Here is a 20,063-nt window from a genome sequence, read left to right on the forward strand (position 1 = left end):
TTTAACTGGGGTCAAAATCTGTAAAACTAAACTATTAGTTTAGCCATGGCCTAGTTTGGAACAGTGACAAAAGCAAGAACTGAAATATCAGACACAGCTCTCATTATGATGCATTACAGTTCGACACCACTGTGAATAACAACTACAATATTAAAGTTATTGTTAAGAGTTTTGTATGGAGGTAAATATGGTGCAAAAGTAACTTGTACCTGTAAAAAATTTTTTTTAGTTGTATTAAAAAAAAATGGTACCTGTAGAAGAAAGTATACATTTGTATCTGTAAAAGTCGTGATTTGCACCTGTAAAAAAAATTGTACCTGTAAAAAAAAATGTTACCTGTAGAAAAAAGTGTAAATTTGTATCTGTCTGTAAAAGTCGTGATTTGTACCTGTAGAAATGACAACTTGTAGTCAAAGAAGTCGCCACTAGGAGTCACAAGTGTTTTTTCTGCTGCTGTCCAGTCACGTGACTTTCGCACCAAATCTCTCGCGACAGATGGTGCAAAACTGATTCGTTCTTGTAGAGCACCGTGATTTTTACTCGTAGAAGAAGAGGGCGGGCTTTGGAGGATTTGAGCGGGCTAAAGCTCAACCTCATTGGTTGAGCGAACGACAGTGGGTTGAACTCAAAGGACGGCACGTTTTTATCATTAATATGCACAAGTCCAAAATTCCAAACAAACAGAGTAGCCACACCAGTTTACGCGTCATTTTGGAAGAAGATGACGTCCCAGGCCTGAAAATTTCAACATGGTTCAATATACAAACACCGTGTGGAACAGCTTAAATGTTGGTTGACATGCAGAGCACTCAAAGTGGGCAGAAAGAAAGAAGTTTTAGTATGAAGGTAAGAATTATTGTACGATCATAGCTCGTAATCCGGTGCTAGCTAGCTCATCTCATGTTGTTAATTGTCACGAAAATTGAACACATTGAAGATTTTAATTTCAAGATTTGAAGCCTACCTTTGGACTGTGACTTTCTGTCCTGAATGTATTTCCTTTTACCTGGGCCATTTGTATTGTCATAGCTGAGATAGCTTGTACCTGTAAAAAATAATAATCTAAAATATATCATAAACTGCTGCTTAGTGCTTAGATGTGAAAATTACTATAGAGCTACAGAACCCTATTGAATGTTTTACAAGATAACCTAAACCTATAACCAAAAGTGGACAGTACTCAGCTAATTGTATTTGAGTAACATTATATTCAAGTATCTGTACTCTTACTATCATAATAAAATGAAAACATTTTTTTTTACTGCGAGTGAATCTTTAAGCCGCTACAGGTATTTTAACCTCAACCCTTTATCCTCTGTATTTAATCATTTAATTTTAAATATTACAATTTCTTGATAAATGTCAGTATTTTTGCAATGTATGCTTTGCAAACAGTTAAAAAAAAAAAGGCTCTTACACTCTTAGTTTACTCATCACTCACAGTACTCAAATATTTGTGCAAGTTTTTTTTCTGCACTTTTAATTTCTACTTGAGTTAAATTTTCCATTGTAACATTACTCTTATTTAAATATTGGCTATTCTGCTTTTGAAATGCTAGTCTATCTGTTTCACTAAGATGTGAGCAGTGTCACTGTCACCTAGCTACTTTAACAAAAGTAACTAGGTCAAATGTTAGTTTATTTGTTTTTAATTAAATGAAAATCTCATAAGTTTCAAAATCTTGCTCAAAAGGTGGAGACAACTGCTGGAGACACTGCTGAAGCATCAGTGAAAAGGATGACCCACTCTATCAGCAAGCAGCCAAGAGACAGGAGATGACACCGGGGGGTATTCCATCAAGCCGGATTAAGGAAAAGACTGTTTTATTTTGCAGATCTTCTGCTGATGTGAATGTAGCAGGTGGAGGTCCCCTCCCCCACCAATGGCAGTGGCCTTAGTCTTTTTTTCTGGTGGCTACAATAATAGGCAACATATATTTACAGCTCAGCACCTATTTAGTCTTATTTTTTATATATATTGTTATAGGCTACTTGCCGACTTGCCATGATCGCTTTTGGCTACTGTTGAGATGTAACAGTGAAGAATGAACATGTTGGTCAATTCGAAGTGCTTTAAATTAAATCAATAATTAATAACACTATTAATGTGAAATACACATCTAACATGAAACTTTTTAACTTATCTATTTAGTCTGTCGGCTATTTTTATTTTTTTTGCCAATAATATTTCCCTCGTCTTATTGATAGCAACAGTATTGCCTTTTTTGGTGAGTCTTGAATTCCTCATACAGCTTCACCAATAACTTTTGTTCTGTTTGTGAGAAGAATACTGCTCTCGTTTTGCTGTCTTTTGACAAAATTGATCGCAAGTTCGCCTATCGACTCATCAGGGCTTCTTGTCTACCCCGGGAGCGTGTACAAACCCAGGCTATGCAAGCCTGGCTTACGTTAGCCTTGATTAGACGCGGCTGCAATGGGTTAGTGGAACGACTTGGCGCTTTTTTCGGAGATGGTGTTCACTTCCAGCCTCACTTTTTTGCATGAGCTTTCTTTAGCTGCGTTGATGGAATACCCCCCCCCCCCCCCCCCCATCTTCAAATCAAGGTTGACACTACCACAGCAATGGATGCAGAAACGGCTCATCTGGACATCAAATAAAACATTTTAAATGATGCACAATCTTGTTTATTGAATGATACATGTTATTTGATCTGACTATTTCAAATAACTCTCAATATGGATTAAATTGTACTCCTTTAACATTTCAAGCTCAAAATTGGAAGACGTCGAGAAAGCATAATTTCTTCACTTTCCCAAAGGTGATTGCAGTGAAATTCTCTCAGAACAGTCACCAGTGTATCAAGGATTCTCATTTGTTGGACTTCACAGCCACTTTGAAGCAGGTTTGATGTCACACCATGTGCCACCGTCTAGAGATGGATCAAGAAGTAGCTTTGATTGACTGCATGCTGGCATCTGTGCAAACAGAATGGTTGGGTCAGCATATTCATACAATAAAAAATAATCATAGCTTCCTAGCTGGGTCATTATCAAAACACAGTCACTGACATTATACGTAATCGGTTAATGGTTTATCTTTATCTTGTTAGCCAGAAAAAAACAATGATTTTGTCACATCTTAATATCAGAAATAGTGGTAATACTGATAGACACAGACATTGTTCATAAACATTTGCATTATTTTTATTTGGCTTCAGTGTTGAAGGCAAATGTGTATGTTTACAAGTGTTAAGAATGATCATTTGAATTTCACTGCAAAACTTGTTTTAACAACAAATGGGATACAGTATGTACAATATAAGCTTTTGAAATTAAAAACGGCAAATATGTCATCATGAACTCACATCATATGAAAGGGTGTCGAGCTTAATATATCTCAGTTCAAGTATACAGGTAGTTTTTGAAGACATTAAAGAAGTGCAGGGACAAGCTATTGATCGTATGTTTACACTGTCTCAGCTATGACAATACAAATGGCCCAGGTAAAAGGAAACACATTCACGACAGAAAGTCACAGTCCAAAGGTAGGCTTCAAATCTTGAATTTTTTTACAGGTACACATTTTTTTTACAGGTACAAATCACAACTTTTACAGATACAAATTTATACTTTTTTCTACAGGTACAACATTTTTTTACAAGTTACTTTTGCACCATATTTACCTCCAGTTTTGCCTCAGCCTATTTATTTTCGTGTGTGTTGAAACATGCTTAAAATGAGGCAGTAAATAGTATTGAATGGCGTTTATTGTTGAACCACAGACAAAAAAAAGAGAAACACTCAAGTAAGATTTAAGCTTAGTGCTGGTATGACAGAACACAGATGGATTTGAAACTTTATCAAACGCTTAAAAAAAAAAAAGAATCCTTGAGGTTAAAACTACTAAACGTAGAATATTTCATTTCGAATCGCTACTGCCACCTGCTGATGAAAAATTAAACTGCACATACTGTTCTTCACATACACACCACACACATTACGTCACATTCGCAGACAGGGCGCGGGAAATTCGAACCCGAATCCAGTCTGAAAACTATTGGCCAGAGGCTTGCAGAAGTACCCATTGTGAACAGCTAAGGTGTTAATCTACTAATTAGAAGGCATTTCACTCATAAATAGTCAAATAAAAAGCGTATTGTAAAGTTATTTTTGAAAAAAAAGATCCATATAGCAACTTTAAAGTAAGTTATTACAAAAGCTTTCCGTAGGTTGAGGCGACAGCTTTAGAGCATTGGCCACATACAGTCTTGATGCCGATATGTAAAAAGAAAAAAGGGGGGGGAAAGTGAATATATCCTTATGCTAGGCTAATGTAGCATTAGCCTAAGGCTTTAGCATTAGTTCTTGTAAATATGAAACTATGCAAATGAAGTTAAAAATGGTCATCTTATGACAGTGTTATGTTCCTCTTCTGATTCCAAGTGTAGAGATGGGATTCGACTGCTGGGGCTGATATTTTCTGGTAGGTACTTCAAAATCTTAAAAATAAATAAATACTAAATTAATTGCCTTAGAGATAGCTGTTCAGGTAGCAGTTTAAGAAACTGAGTTTGTTGTGCTTGAAAATAAAAGTAATAAATAAATAAAATCAAAGTTGCTTTTGCATCCTTTGATATATCTTTTTTTTTGTATGCGCCTCTCGGAAGAAAAAGTTTGGACGCCGCTGGCTTAAATGATGAACAAAGAGCAAATGGGTGCAAGTCCAAGCTCTAGCTGCAACCGTTTTTTTAAACACAACATAAATCAGGAACAAACTCACAAATCCAGTAAGACGTACAGTTAAGTAAGATGGCGGGACTGTAACACTATACATTACATTCCGAGATGGGGGAACCCTCCTATCCAATCAGTACCTCTTGCCTTCATGCTTTCGCCCTCGGCTTCGGTAATTACCACAGTTACTTTTAATTGACCTCAGTGGCTTCAAGTTAAACAACTGCTAGCAACTGTAGGAGGAGTCTGAGACCAATCTGCCCTTTCATTTAAAAGTATCTGCTCTCCTATGTCAGAACATCTTCGACCTTGTTGTAACACGTTGTTTGCCAATGTGTATTTTTATTTACTTGCAATTGACTAATATTTGTTTTGTGAATTATTACTTTTGGTACAATGTTTTAGTTTTACGTGCGGAAGTGTTTCGTGTACTTCGCATGAGCGCAAAAGAGAGGCTAGAGGTGTAACCGAGCGAGCCTCCTTCGAGAAGAGAGTTGAATAAAAAGAGACGAGTTTGAAATCCTGTCCTGCCGTGTTTGGTTAATTTAGCAGGGAAGATGCCAGAAAATATCAGAAACTTGAAACTATTTGTAACCCGCCTTTTACACAGCCTGTGGAAACAACAGCAACAACATCTTAGGGTTACATTGTTATGACATTTTACTGACTACTCTCAACTGTTAATAACAAAAAATGCAAAAAGTTTCATAGTAAAAGCACGCATTTGTTGAATTTCACAGCAGTCCAAAAGAAATGTGAGGGAATCCCCTTCAAAAGTCATCAGGTGTTATCTGGTGTTCAAAAAGTTCCCTTTCGTAATCTTTGCAAGTTTTGGAGAGAAAAACTCCTTACTCTTTTCCTCTTCAGTTGTGGTCAGCTGAGAGATCGAACGTTATCAAGTGCCTCAGTTGTGATGGGAAATGGCTGGGCTCATCCACCCAGTCGCTTTGACCTTAAGCCTGAGATGGCTGTCTGGAGTGATGCCATCACACCACTCCATCCTGAGTAAGCTTCCAGCCATTTATTCACTACTGCACTCCACAAGCCTTGATGTTCCAGCTGCCTCATAAACTCGCTACTCTAAAAGATACTTTGTTTATGTTGTCATCTGTTCAACACCAATTTAGAGCCTTGGGACAGTGTTACTGCACTTTTACGTTAACAAAAAACTTGTTTTGAGGACTGAATACACTTTTAAAGGGGAAATCAACCCCCCAATTTTTGTTGACAATAATATGTTCTATGCAGCAAAGTCCAGCTGTTTTTATCCATCTCAGGGGGCGGCGATTTTACCACTTGCTGTCGACTGAAGATTACATCACAGTTGATGACAGACCAATGACAGCACAGCTAAAAAACAAACAAACAAACAGGTGGGCTCTGATTGGTTGTTGCCTGAGCCCTGAGCAACATTGATGTCATCTTCAGTCGGCAGCAAGTGGCAAAATGGCCACCCCCTGAGATGGATAAAAACGGCTGGATTTTGTTTCATAACTCATGTTCCACAAATGTAATATTAATAAGAATGTCATGTTTTGACTAGTAAGGGCACATATAACGTATTATTGTCGAGAAATGTTTATGGTTGACTTCCACTTTAAATCATACATATTGCAAAAGTTACTCAAAATACAACCATTAAAACTCATTCACTCGCAGCCCTTTTCACTGAAGCAACCCCCTTCAGTCTCGGCTCTTTTACTGGAATTTGACTGATTTTGCAAGGACCACAGAATATTGTGTTATATTGCTATGAAAACATGGAACCTACCCCAAAAAAAGATTTAGAGTCTCTTCTTTCATCAGAAAAAAATTATATTTGTATCTGTTTCCGTTTTGCAACAATTAGCTTTAGAATACAGCTAAGTTTCATAATTTTTCACAAACCTGTCAAAAAGAGCTTGTTGCAACATGGCCCTGGCTGCTCTCTTATACTCTGCTGCCATCTTCTGGACGTTTTTTGTAATAACTACCATTGCGTTAAGCAATCTCTTTTTGTCAGAAGCTGTATCAAAACCTTCTGTATGCTCTAGCAATAAGTTTTTGGACGTGAAGGACAATATATATAAAAACGTATTTATACGTATTTGGGTTTTAAATAAGTTGTTAATAGTCTGACTACGTACTCTTGGGCATGAAGCTTCACAGGTTGCCCCTGGAATCCTCTTCCACTCCTCCATGACAACATCTCGAAGCTGGCGGATATTCGAGACTTTACGCTCATCTACTTTCCGTTTGAGGATGTCGCATAAATGTTCAAGAGGGTTTTGGATTTCTACTATGCTTAACGACACTCAGTTTTGCTTGTTAACGCTTCATAACTCTCCAAGTGGTCAGTGGAGAGGCAGAAGAGTTTGTTTAAAAGGCAAATAATGACTGAATGCCCTCTGCAGAGCTCAATCTAAACGGCTGACCCATGACAAGCTGCTCTCAGACCGTGAGAAATGGGCCTCTTTCCATGCCAAGAATGTGGGTGGCCAGCTGTGTTGCTCCAAAAAGTCGATCTGAGGAGTGTGACCAAGCAGGTTTTGATATCTGATTTTTCTCAAGCTGCTGTTGCTTTGTGCACTTTTCCTCGTTTTAGGGGGACTAAACTCACATTTGTTCTCTTTATCTGTGTTGACATGCAGTTTGTGTGTATATGTGGTCGGATAGGGGTCTGAGAATGGAAAATTTGCAATGAAATGTGATCAATAATATAAGCAAGTACAGTGTAAAACAAGCACATTAGCATTTAGCACAGGGTGACTCAGGTGGTAGAATCTCTCAACTCAAAGGTTGTAGGTTAAATCCTTAACCCTTGTGACGATGTTGACGTGTCCTTAAGCAAGATTCCAAACTCACAGTTAGAACAAGTTATTGGGAACAGTTGCAATTACAGTATATTCAAATGTATTAGTATTCCTACTTAAAATGCTCCAAAATTGTATTGTACTCATAACAACTCACTTAGCACTACAAAGGTTCATATCTATGAGTCGCGTAAATTGATTTATTATTATATATTGGATGAGTGATTCTAATTTTTTTACAGGTTCAAGTTGTCAATGTAGAAAGGATTTCTCATTGGGGCTTTTACATGACTGATCTACATTTGAAATCAAACAATAACTATCGAGCTGATTTTACACCTTCAATCACCTTAAATTATGCTCAGGTTCTTTTTCCTAGTTATATTACACATTTGGACAACCACGTGTGCAATGACGTCATAGAGCTCATTTCAACCATAAGCACCCACCCTATAGGCCAGTGGTCTGCACCTGCGACTCTGGAGCCACAAGTGGCTCTTGAGTCCCTCTCAAGTGGCTCTCTGTGGATCTAAAAAATAAATACATACATAAATATATATATTACATAAAATATTGTTTAAATGAACTGATTAAATATTCCCCAAAAGTTGGCACACTATACAAATTGTGAACAAATTGTGAATAAAAACCGAATGCAATTATGTGGAAGTGCCCAATTTCGATAATTTGTTCAGAATAGAACATAGATGACAGGTCAAAAGTTTAAACTGAGAAAATTTGTCATTTTAAGGGAAAAATATTTTGATAGTAAATTTAATGGTGCCAACAAATCCAAAAAAAAAAGTTGGGACAGGTAGCAATAAGAGGCTGGAAAAGTCAATTGCACTTCTAAAAAAAACAGCTAACGAGGTCCATTGACAACTTGATTGAAGTATAAAAAGAGCTTCTCGGAGTGGCAGTGTCTCTCAGAAGCGAAGATGGGTAGAGAATCACCAATTCCTCCAATGTTGCGCAGAAAGATAGTGGAGAAATATCAGAAAGGTGTTGACCAGCAAAAAAATTCAAAAAGGCTGAAGTAATCATCATCTACAGTGCATAACATCATCCAAAGATTCAGAGATGTAAGGGTCAAGACTGAAAAATCATAATCAAACAACATATTCTCCCATCCAGGCATCATCACTTTCAGAGAAGATCTTGCATTTCTCAACACGATAATGCCAGACCACATGCAGCACCAATTACAACATCATGACTGCGTAGGAAAAGGATCCTGCCGGGTATTGAAATGGCCAGCCTGCAGTCCACTTCTTTCACTTATAGAGCACATTTGGCGCATCATAAAGGGGAGGGGAAGGTGCAACAAAGAAAGCCCAAGACAGTTGAACAGTTAGAGAGACGTGTGTTAGACAAGAATGGGACAGCATTCCTTTTTTTTTCTTCTTTTTCTTTCTTTTGTCTTGAGAGAGCTCAGTAATTTTACCGATTTGACATGTCATCATCATTGCTCTCTCATGTTTTTAATGTTATTATTTATTTATTTATTTTGTATCTGGGTGAGTATGTGCATGTGCGTGTGTATGTATGTGTGTGTGTGGGGGGTGTGCATGTGTGCGTGCGTGCGTGTGAGTGTGTACTAGTTAAACCAAAACCTATTAAAAATCCCATACCGTTCACCTAAACCGAATACTTCAGAATCCAGCTAGAGTCGTGAGGTTGTCAGGATACCCGAGGAAGGATCAAAGAAAAGAAAGGAAAGTGAAATCCAGCACCGACCAGACATCACCTACTACCCACCGGGTTACCAACCAGAGTCTTTCACCAACCCCAGAAACATCTAAATTCCAACAAATTAGGGAGACCTCAAGAGACCAAAGGAGAGACAGGAAAAGGAAGGAAGGATAGATGAAGGAGAGTGAGATCCACAGACATCAGCCTCCACCGATTCAACGACTAGAGGAAGAAGCAGATTGTGTTTGAATTTCGGTAGATGCTGGTGTGGTGGATCTGGCATGCATGAAAACCTCCACCAAAGAGGGGAGCTGTCGACCCCGGCCAGGACAGAGCAAGCACCACCCCCCAGGGACCCCCAGGCTGCAGCAGCACCAAGGGACAACCCCCGGGCCCCTCGGGGGCCACTGGCCGGAGAGCAGACTCAGGAGCCAGGAGCGCCCCCAACCCCAACACGGCCAGCGCCCCCGGGCCCCGCAGGGGCCACCGGCCGGAGAGCAAACCCAGGCGCCAGGAGTGCCCCCCAACACGGCCCGCGCCCCCAACCCAACGCAGCAGGACCCCACCGGCCCACGGAGTCTGAGAGTCCCATTTTCTTTATCATATATTGAGTAATGTATGTTCTATGAATAATTTTATATTGGATAAGTTGTAAATTTGTGTGTTTTGTCATTTTAAATATGTTTTCACAAACTTGAATCTAAAAGTCAGATTTCGGAGCTATAGACAAGTCTGTCTCCCATTTCTAGATGGGTAAGACATTTTATCAGTATACGAAACTTATATTTTTTTGAGAGTTTTTTTGTTGTTGTTGGAGAAAGCTTAGTAATATCTTTAGCTAAAACAGGCGGTTGGAGCATACCCCGAAGTGTTGGAATTTGTTTCTTTATCATACTTTTGACTTGCAGATAATGTAAAAATTTACGTTTTTTATTTTGTATTTTTGGAGTAAGGATGTATATGATATAAACATATTATCTAAGAAAAGATGGTGCAGATGTGTAATTCTGCTCCCACACACCTAAATAAAACGATTGGCTGTTAAGTTGAAAGTCGGGGTTATGCCATAGGGGAGAAAGCCCGCAGGGCTCCACTTGGGCTTTTGTCATTTCTAGTGCCTTCCACCAGGTAATCTTTGCTTCTTCCTTTTTTTTATTCCAGTAAAATTTTGTAACGGCCGAGTCCAACAACTGGAGCCGTAGGTTTAAATGGAATCATTGAGAAAAAATAGTTTATTTTGGGTAAAACTTTCATTTTAATGGTGGCTATTCGTCCTATTATAGAAATAGGAAGATTATTCCAGCGCTTCAAGTCACTATAAATGCTGTGCAGAAGTGGAGTAAAGTTTAAATGAATTTAATCAGTTAATTTAGGTGAGATTTTTATGCCTACGTATTTTAAATTACCTATAGGAAATGAGTAGTGTGGGTCCTGGCTTGCAGGGTTCCATTAATTTTCTGTAATAGGTAGTAGTGTTGATTTTGTCCAGTTAATAGAATAATCTGATCAATGTGAGAATTTAGTTATTAAGTTAAATACTTCCCCTAGCGAAATAGCAAGCTTTTCTAAATAAAGTAAAATATCATCGGCATATAGATTAATTTTGTGTTCTGTTACCCCAGAGTGAATTCCTTGAATCCTTCTTTCCTGGTGTATAGCTAATGCAAGTGGCTCAAAAATATTGCAAATAATAAAGGGGGCAGTGGGCATCCCTGTCTTGTGCCTCTCTGTAGAGTCAAACTCTGAGATATAATCCCATTAGTAGTAACTGTAGCTTTAGGAGAATCATATATATAATACTGACACCCAGTGAATAAATGACTTCCCAAAGCCAAATTTATTTAAAACAGCAAAGAGGAAGGACCAATTAACTTTGTCAAAAGCTTTTTCTGCATCCAATGATATAATAACTGCCTTTTTATCATGCCGCTGTGACATGCTAATAAGGTTAAAGAGCCTCCTAATATTATTAGTAGAGTGACAACCTTTAATAAAGCCTGTTTGGTCGCTATGAATGACTGTCGAGATTACTGTTTCTAGTCTAGATGCGAAAGCCTCAGTGATAATTTTAATATCAGTGTTAATTAGTGAAATCGGACGGTAACTTGATGGAAAGGTAGGGTCTTTTTCTGGCTTTAATAAAAGTTTAATTGCTGCTGTATTCATGTGTGGGCGTATGTAACCATTAGCTTTAATTTATGTTATTACTCTTAAGAATAGTGGAGCAAGCATTAACCAGAAGTGCTTAAAAAATATAGCCGGATAACCATCCGGGCCAGGTGCTCTGCCATTAGGCATACTATTTAGAGCACTGTACAGCTCGTTTATAGTAAGTGGCGCATCTAACATATCTTTATATTCAGTAGTTAACTGAGGTATATTTAAGCTACTGAGGAATGTCTCAATATGCTTAGTGTTAGGCTTGTTAGTTTCTGAGTATAGGTTGCGATAATAGTTATAATTTTTTTTAATTAATTTCTTCTGGTGATTGTGTGCATTCACCAGTTGTCCCTTTAATAGCCGTTATAAGAGATTTTTCGCGTTGTAGTTGGTTTGCAAGAAATTTACCTGATTTGTTATTATATTCAAAGTTGTTGTATCTCAATTGTTGTATTATAAACTCTGTCTTTTTAGATAGCATACCGTCTAACTGTATTTTTGTATTTTGTAAGCCAGTCCATATTTGGTTATTGGGTTTATTGCGCACTCATCTGTCAGTTGTTTAATTTTATCTTCCAAGTCAGCATTCCTATTTCTAAACTTGAGAAACTTGTCTCCTCGATCCCCAGACGTTTGAAGACTGTTGTAAGAAGAGGGGATGCCTCACAGTGGTGAAAATGGCCTTGTCCCAACTTTTTTTTAGATTTGTTGACACCATAGAATTTAAAATCAACATAGTTTTCCCTTCAAATGATACATTTTCTCAGTTTAAACTTTTGACCTGTTCTCTATGTTCAATTCTGAATAAAATATTAAAATTTGACACTTCCACATAATTGCATTCAGTTTTTATTCACAATTTGTATAGTGTCTCAACTTTTTGGGAATATATATATATTTTTTAAATAATAATTAAATATTCAAAAAAAATAAGTCTAAATTTTTAAGGGAGATGAAAGGTAAATGAAAAAGTTTTAAAGGTAGAAAATTACCATAAAATGTCTTTGGAATTGCCCAAAAAGTCAGAAAATGTATTTTAAAAAAGTGTCATGGTGGGGTGGAGGAGAGGAGGACCCAAATGCAGGGAGGCATGTAACACAATTTATTTAACAAAAACATTTAACAGGGGTACTGGGTAAAACTCTAAATAAACAAAACCAACAAAGTTCTGAAAAGAACAAAAAGCTAAGTAACACAAGAGTGGTGACAGTGACAATGATCCAACAAAGACTGAACGAAACCAGGAAACTAAATACAAGCCAACTGACGAGACAACGAGAGACACCTGGACAAGACACAAGTGGCTGGGGGAGATGATTGGATGACACAAGGGAACAGGATAACGAGTACAGGTGCAAACAAAACCTAACAAGCAAGACAGGACACAAAGCCAAAACAACAAACCTAAGCAGGATATACGCAAATCATAACAGAAAGGCAGAAAATAAAATGAAAACGTAATTATAAAATGTCAAAAAATAAAAGACAAAATCTCGAAAACTACAATGAAACGTCCACAAAATTGCCCAAAATATCAGAAAATTTATAGAAAAATTGAAGAAAAGAATTCCATAACATTTTCAAAAAAAAAAGGAAGAAGAGAGGAAGAAAATGACTATAATATGTCCATAAAATTGCCAAAAATATCTGAAATTTTACAGAAAGTCAGAAAGTCTAAAAATATATGAAAATAAAGTATGAAAAATTACAACAACAAAAAAAAAATCAGAAGACGGAAGGTATGGTGCAGCTCTAATTAGCAACTGGGCTCTCAATACATTTGACTAACACTAACACAGACCTTCATCACAATATTTTGCGGCTCCAGACAGATTTTTTTTTTTACATTTATTTGGCCTAAAATGGCTCTTTTGACAGCAGAGGTTGCTGACCCTAGCCACAGGCCAATGAAGAAAAATGTCTGCCGTTTCCACTTGGCGGTTTTGCTGGCAAGACAAGATTAAGACTGATATGTCTCTGTCCCAAAAACAGGAAGTCAGACACTTACTCAGGAAATGACTTGGAAAAACTGCACTTCACTGGGACCAGTCTGATGCTCCAATGGTTGGAGAAAGTTTTGGGTGAAAAATATTCATGTACAATCAATAAAGGTTTCATAATGGTGCGATATAGTCATGAGAAAAACATTCTGGTCTCATCGCTAATCTATTTATTATAGCTCATGGTAGAAATTATTTCTGAGTCTGAATAAATTGGTGTTCAACAAGTATCCCAAAGCAGATTACGTTGTATCAATAAAATGGCATACAGATTAATTTTGCCATTGAATCTCTACTCTATATTAAATATACAATTAGAAAGAAAGAAAAACTGCCATAACTGAATCAACACTGTAGTAGTACAGTCACTGGAAATTCTACAAAATGTTCATCATACAAGTAAGCTGACTCATGTGCCTGAAATATTTATAGTAGTACACTGAGGCCCCCAAACACCCGCTGGTAGCAGCTCCAGCACTAAGTGTATCAAGGCATTGTGTAAGCAATGAATAGTCATTGTGGATAAGAGTCTACACTGTGCTGTCTGTCGGCTTGCTGTTCACACTGAAGGGGATTTCGGCTCTGCAGGCTTCAAACCGCTGAGTCAAAGGGTCACGGTGTGTGCGAGATAGCAGCGATTTGTGCGAGTGTGTGTGAGTCACAGCACTGTGGCGACACTCGAGACACCATATGTTTCCACACTCTTCGCTGAGGAACAAATGTGCCATCACAAGCGGCGCTTGTCTCGCTCACCATGTGAGGATGAAGGCACAGAGCAGGAGACGTGGTCAACACCAATTATTGGAGGAGAAGGGACACATAATGTAGCTACGGTGGTGTCCATGCTGGTTAAAAAGTTTGTTGTTTGACAAGTGACCCGATTAGTTCAAATAAATATACTGTAAATGGAGTCATTCGTTTCCAGTGCACAACAGAATGAATAGCTAGATTAAGAATCAGAATTAGGATTATTGACCAACTATGTAAACACACACGGAATTTGTCTCCACGGGCATAAACTGACCAAGAAAATGCGAAAAAAACTAACAAGGTAACAAGACGGTTCATTCCCAAGTTTCTTCGATGGGCAAAAGCAAAAATGACAATGGAGGAGTGGGGGAGGGGGAAAACAAGGCCCAATCGGTGGTCCTTTAAAGGGGAGCACAATATGGACCGGGAAAAAAACCCTGCACATCGCAACACAAATTTTGACGACTTGCACGTGTGGGTGGGGGGGAGAGGGAAGGGTGACAACACAGACACTGACCAGCAGCGGAAGTAGCCCTTTATCCGAGGTGCCAAATCCGGGTCCAGAAAGTAAAAACCCTGCTACAGTTTGGCCCCTGATGCTATCTATCTATCTAGTGCCCTAAAAGATAAACAAGCATCATGGGAGCTAGCTAAGGAGCTAGCTAGCTAGGATCTGGGGCTAAAGCCAAACTGTGGCAGCATTTTTACTTTCTGGACCTGGATTTGCCACCTCGGAATAAGGAATGTTGTGTTATTAAATTAAATTAATTTTAAAATAGACACCACATGCTCATAAGGCCGTAGAAACGTAATGATTTATTTCAATCAATATGTGAAGAAAGGCAATGGCAATAGTAAAAAAAAATGAAGAAGAGTTATATTTAAGTATAATGAAGGAAAACTGTACAACCAACAGTACTGATATGGTCTAACTGCGAATAGTAAAAAACATGAATTGACGGGAACTGACGGTCATTAAAATTGCCATGGAGAAAATTTGAATAAAATAAAAGAAGAATTTAGAAAAACAATTCCAACTACACAGGCAGATTACAATTTTTTAAATATCTATTTAAAGAATTGTTTCTAGACATTGACAGTTTTAACAACCTTTATCGCATTTAGGGATGGCTGAGTATCCATGCTGGGTATCGTATCAGATTAATACTGGCCTTATTTTAAGGTATTGGGTACTCATGAAGGCTGCAGATACCATTGAAAAATCGGACAATAAGTAAGTCTTCCTCATTAGTAGTTGACACTTCACTGTGAAAATGTCATCACAGTACGTAAAGGCTGAGGTAGCGACCAATCACGGCTCACCTGTTGTTTGTGCCCTTTGGCCGCCTCCTGAGACGGATAAAAATGGGTGGATTTTGCTGCTTATCCCTTTTGGACACAAATATGATTGCAGTGGACATCACATATTTGCGTGTCTCAACCAATAAAAACGCATCATTTAGATGATGTCAACACTTGTGGTTCATGATTGGATCCTAGCTAACCAATCACAATTGCAAGTTGATTTGCATGCTGTTCATGTTAAAAATGTTACTTATAAGATTGGTAAGTTTACAACACAAGTCAGTTATTCGCTCCGATGGCTTGTTATGTTGGTTTCCAAACTAATACAGTATGCTGCTCCTCTGCTCCCAGACATGTTTCGACTTGACTGTTTGTTGTGCGTGCGCTAGAATATATGTATGGTACTACATTGACTTACAAGCAATTTGTTCTGTGACCACACTTGTAACTACTGCTGTCAAAGTTAAAGCGTTAACTGATTAATTAATCACAAAGAATTATCACATTAATCAGGAAATGATGCAGATTAATCGCACTATTAATTTTGAACATAGATTATCCTTTAGCGTGACAGCGGTTGGCTGCATTTAAGTTAGTACAGGTTGTGTTTTAGCAATAAACATAATTACATGCATTCAAATAAAGCATTTAATAAATGTTTGCGTATCACATTTAGCATATTTGTTCATGTCAAAATATTGGGGTCAGTTGTGTTTTAGCAATAAACATAATTACATGCATTCAAATAAAGCATTTAATAAATGTTTGCGTATCACATTTAGCATATTTGTTCATGTCAAAATATTGGGGTCATTTTATTTCCATTTTAATTTATGCAAGTAATTAACTAGTTAGAAAAAGAGGAGGATGTTCCATGCCCTCCCAAAAATACCAATAAAAATTCTGTATCTATCTGTATGTATTTAATTTTTTATTTTATTTTTTACAATTGTACAGTGTAAAACTTATAGTAAAACAATAGAATCCCATGTTTAGACTAGTGGGTGTGCATACAACATATTTTAAATACTTTATTTTATTTTAATTTTTTTATTAATTTTTTATTTTTATTTAACTTTAAGACACCAAGCAGGTTTTCCAGGCTTGGTGTTCATGTGACATTCCCCATGTAGCGGAGTATTTGTCATTGTTGTAATTAAAATGTTATGTATCAAAAGTACCAGTATGGGGTGAGTACTCAAGTGTGAATGGTATCGGTCTGAAGTTGATAATTAGATTTTTTTTAAATAGATTTACATAGATACATAGAAATCAGACCATTAAGAGGCTTTTTTATCGTATCTGTCTGTATGTTAGACACAGTTTGTAGTTTACAACAACCTTATTACGAAAAACATATATATATTGCCCCAATTACACTACAGTTAAAGTTTGCTATAGATTGCTTCGGTTTTTAAATAAATACATAAATAAATAAATAAATAAATATATATATATATATATATATATATATATATATATATATATATATATATATATATATATATATATATATATATATGTATGAAAAATTCAAGTCAATCACAGACTCGTCGTCTCCTCCCACCATGAGCACAACTTTTGGAAAGTTGAGGGGGAAAAAAGTCTCCCTCTCGCGATAGTACCTTGCTTATGCAGCCGCCATATTGTGTGACAGTATTTTGATTCGTATCTACTGGAAGTGAGGAAAAAGAGAAAAGTGAAGGGCTGTCGAGGGGAGGGGGGCTGAAGAAGAAGAGCTGTCAAAAAGGTATTCCCGAGTCTGTCTAAAAGCGGAGGGCTGGGGCTCGCTATCCCTCCCCCGAGCGTTATTTCGAGGACACATTAAGGCCCGGGGCCTCGGAGCAACTTCGCTTTTTCGTCTGCCCGATACTAGCTGGACCTTTCTCGGCTTCTCCTGTGCCAGCGCCGCGGCCCTCTGGAGGTCCGGCGGCGTTCAGGGGTGTTGAAGGCGACCCGAGGAGCGGCGGCGGAGACGGGGAACGTCAAGTAAGTTGGCCACAAGAACTTTTTACCTGTTAGCACACACCCCTGTACAATTAACAACAATAATCATATTACTTTATGTCAAGTTTAGAAGTACTTTCACCACTTTTCAGCGATAAGCGCTACTAACTTTCTAACTTTCTTGACGATAAAAAAGCGATAAAACTTGAAAGGTGTGGAAAAAGTTTCTGTATAACGTTACAGCAGTCGGCTAGCTACGTTAGCCAACTAACTTTTTGAAGTGGGAGGCTCTCCGTCTCAGGCAGGATAGAGTTTCTAACTTAAAAGTCATGAATGTCCTGCATATTTTCAAATATTAATACTAATATTTCAGGTCGTTGGGCTGAATGATGCGACACGTTGGGCTATTTTTTCCATTGAGCTCAGTCGAACTGTCTGAATGGATGGAAAGGTTAAACAATTATTTGATGACTGCGCCCCATTACCCACTGTTTAACAAGCCTTTAAATAAAGCTAGTCCTATGTAATTCATTAGTTATTTACTCGCTACTCTACTCATTGCTGTATTAAATGCACGCTATGGTTGTGTTGCGTGGTGTATCACCTGTTGTTTGACCACTACTGCATGATATGTCAGGTGTGAAATCTCACCACTGCGTCATTGTGAAAGAGAATGCAATGAGATTTAAATACTATGTTTTAGGATAAGTCTCTTGCCTTCCCTTCCCTTCTGGAATCGTTTTTTGTTGCAAGCTCAGTAACTGTCAAAAAATTAATTATGCATGTGCCTTGATTTTTCTTTGGCTCCTTGCATCTTATTTATTACAAAACATACACCACATGATGTTAGCATAAGATGTTAGAGCAGAGGTGTCCAAACCTTTTCTTCAATGGGTTACACATAAAAAAAAATAAAAGGATGCAAGGACCACCTTGACATTATTCTCCTTTAATTCATCTAACCTGATCAAACCCAATCAATTAGTGTAGCTAAAACAGCTACACAGTCAAGAATTTTTCACGATTTTGTGGCCTTGCGCCAGCTAGAATACAACCATCCCTGTACTGAGCAGCAACAAAACATCTCACATTAAGTACCAAAACAAGAACAATTTGTAGTAAGCTGACCTTGACAGAGTAGAAAGTTTTTACCAGAGCATTATGAAGAAGTTTATTCTTACCATTTTAGTCGTAAATAGTTAGTCTAGAAATACTCTGTAACATGTAACAATCCATTCATACATTTTCTATAATACTTATAGAGCAAATATAGCCAAACATTGACAATAGGGCTATAACAATTCACCATCAATCCGATATTTTTCGTAATGTGTCATTCTGTAAACAAAACAGTCACACTACATTATTGTATATTTAGCAATATAGTGCCAATACATCATATTGGCAAACTAAAATAAAAACAAATAAGATGTCGCTCAAAATTGGAACTGTCATTATCAAATATTTTTAGAAACGATTCTTCTGTTGATTATGGTTTGCTTTGTAATGTATGTCAGAAAATAGGGGAAAATGTTGATCATTGTGATCCAAAATGAAAGTGTTTTATTTATTTATTTATTTTTACAAATATTTTAATTTGATTAAACACAAAAGACAAAAACAGTATGCCTACAAAAATCAGAGATTTTTTTGTGTGACGTGAAAATGAATTACAATAAGCCTTTATTAGTCCCACAATGAAAAAAGTTGGGAAAGTGAATTGTAATTACATGTCTATAATGCAGTCCTTAAGGAGCAACAGTTTAAATTACACACATAGCTACTTTAAAGGCTCTGTAAAGTGAAGTCAGAGATGTGCTTCTAAATGTGTTTAAAAATCTGCAAATGAATGTCATCCAGTACACAGTGTACCCTGTCTCTTCCCCAAAGTCAGGATAAGCGGTATAGAAAATGGATGCATGTTTGAAGATAATTGCTGAAAACATGTGCAAAGACAGAACTAGCACTCAGTTGTGGAGGAGTTGTGGGGAAATAGTTTTTCACCATTTTCACCAGATTTATTGTTTATTTTGAATTGTTGGATGTGGCTAAAATGGTGCCAAGTGACACACTTCAGCTTGGACACGAGTCCCCCCTCCCCCACTATGTGAGAACGTCAGAACCTTTGTTTGCATCAGTAGTTTACTCGACACAATTGGAAGTTGCGTAGTTATAATTTACTTGGCCCATAAACTAGATGGGCCTACACAGAGCCTGCCAGCCTATCAAAATTCACTTCCAGCACAATTTGTCTTGAGTTTCTATATTTTTAACCTTTGTCAAGAACATTATTGCGGGAACACATCACTGCAGTATATTGTGTAGTGAGATTGAAAAAATCTGCAAACTGTTCAGAACTTTTTGGGCAATATGTACCATGATTTTTCATTTTATTTTTATTTTTAAAAATATCCGGAACGTACATGTACCGGTGTACTGCTGAAAAAGATGCTTGCACGTCCACCTCCCAGTGCAGAGGACATGAGATCGAGTCCAGGCTTCGGCCTTCCTGGGTGGAGTTTGCATGTTCTCCCCTTGCTTGCGTGGGTTTTCTCCGGGTACTCCGGTTTCCTCCCACATTCCAAAGACATGTATGGCAGGTTAATTGATCACTCCAAATTGTCCATAGGTGTGATTGTGAGTGTGGATGGTTGTTTGTCTCTGTGTGCCTTGAGATTGGCTGGCAACCAGTTCAGGGTGTACCCCGCCTACTGCCCAAAGC

At 37.7% G+C, this 20,063-nt stretch overlaps 1 protein-coding gene across 3 annotated transcripts in view; it reads left to right on the plus strand.

Annotated features, from left to right (window-relative positions):
- The first annotated feature begins 17,023 nt into the window (after window positions 1-17,023).
- The window catches only part of tab2 (TGF-beta activated kinase 1 (MAP3K7) binding protein 2), a 48,988-nt gene continuing 45,948 nt past the window's right edge, over window positions 17,024-20,063 (plus strand). For 2 of the 3 annotated variants that reach the window (XM_086061844.1, XM_086061846.1), the window contains exon 1: window positions 17,024-17,383. The gene's annotated coding sequence lies outside the window, so the exon portion shown is untranslated. The remainder of the gene's footprint in view (window positions 17,384-20,063) is intronic. The other variant, XM_086061845.1, reaches the window with a different exon arrangement.

The sequence above is a fragment of the Leptonotus elevatus genome, chromosome 18 (assembly GCF_054856555.1).
Source record: "Leptonotus elevatus isolate MCC_2025b chromosome 18, RoL_Lele_1.0, whole genome shotgun sequence".
In the NCBI taxonomy this organism is placed as follows: Eukaryota; Metazoa; Chordata; class Actinopteri; order Syngnathiformes; family Syngnathidae; genus Leptonotus; species Leptonotus elevatus.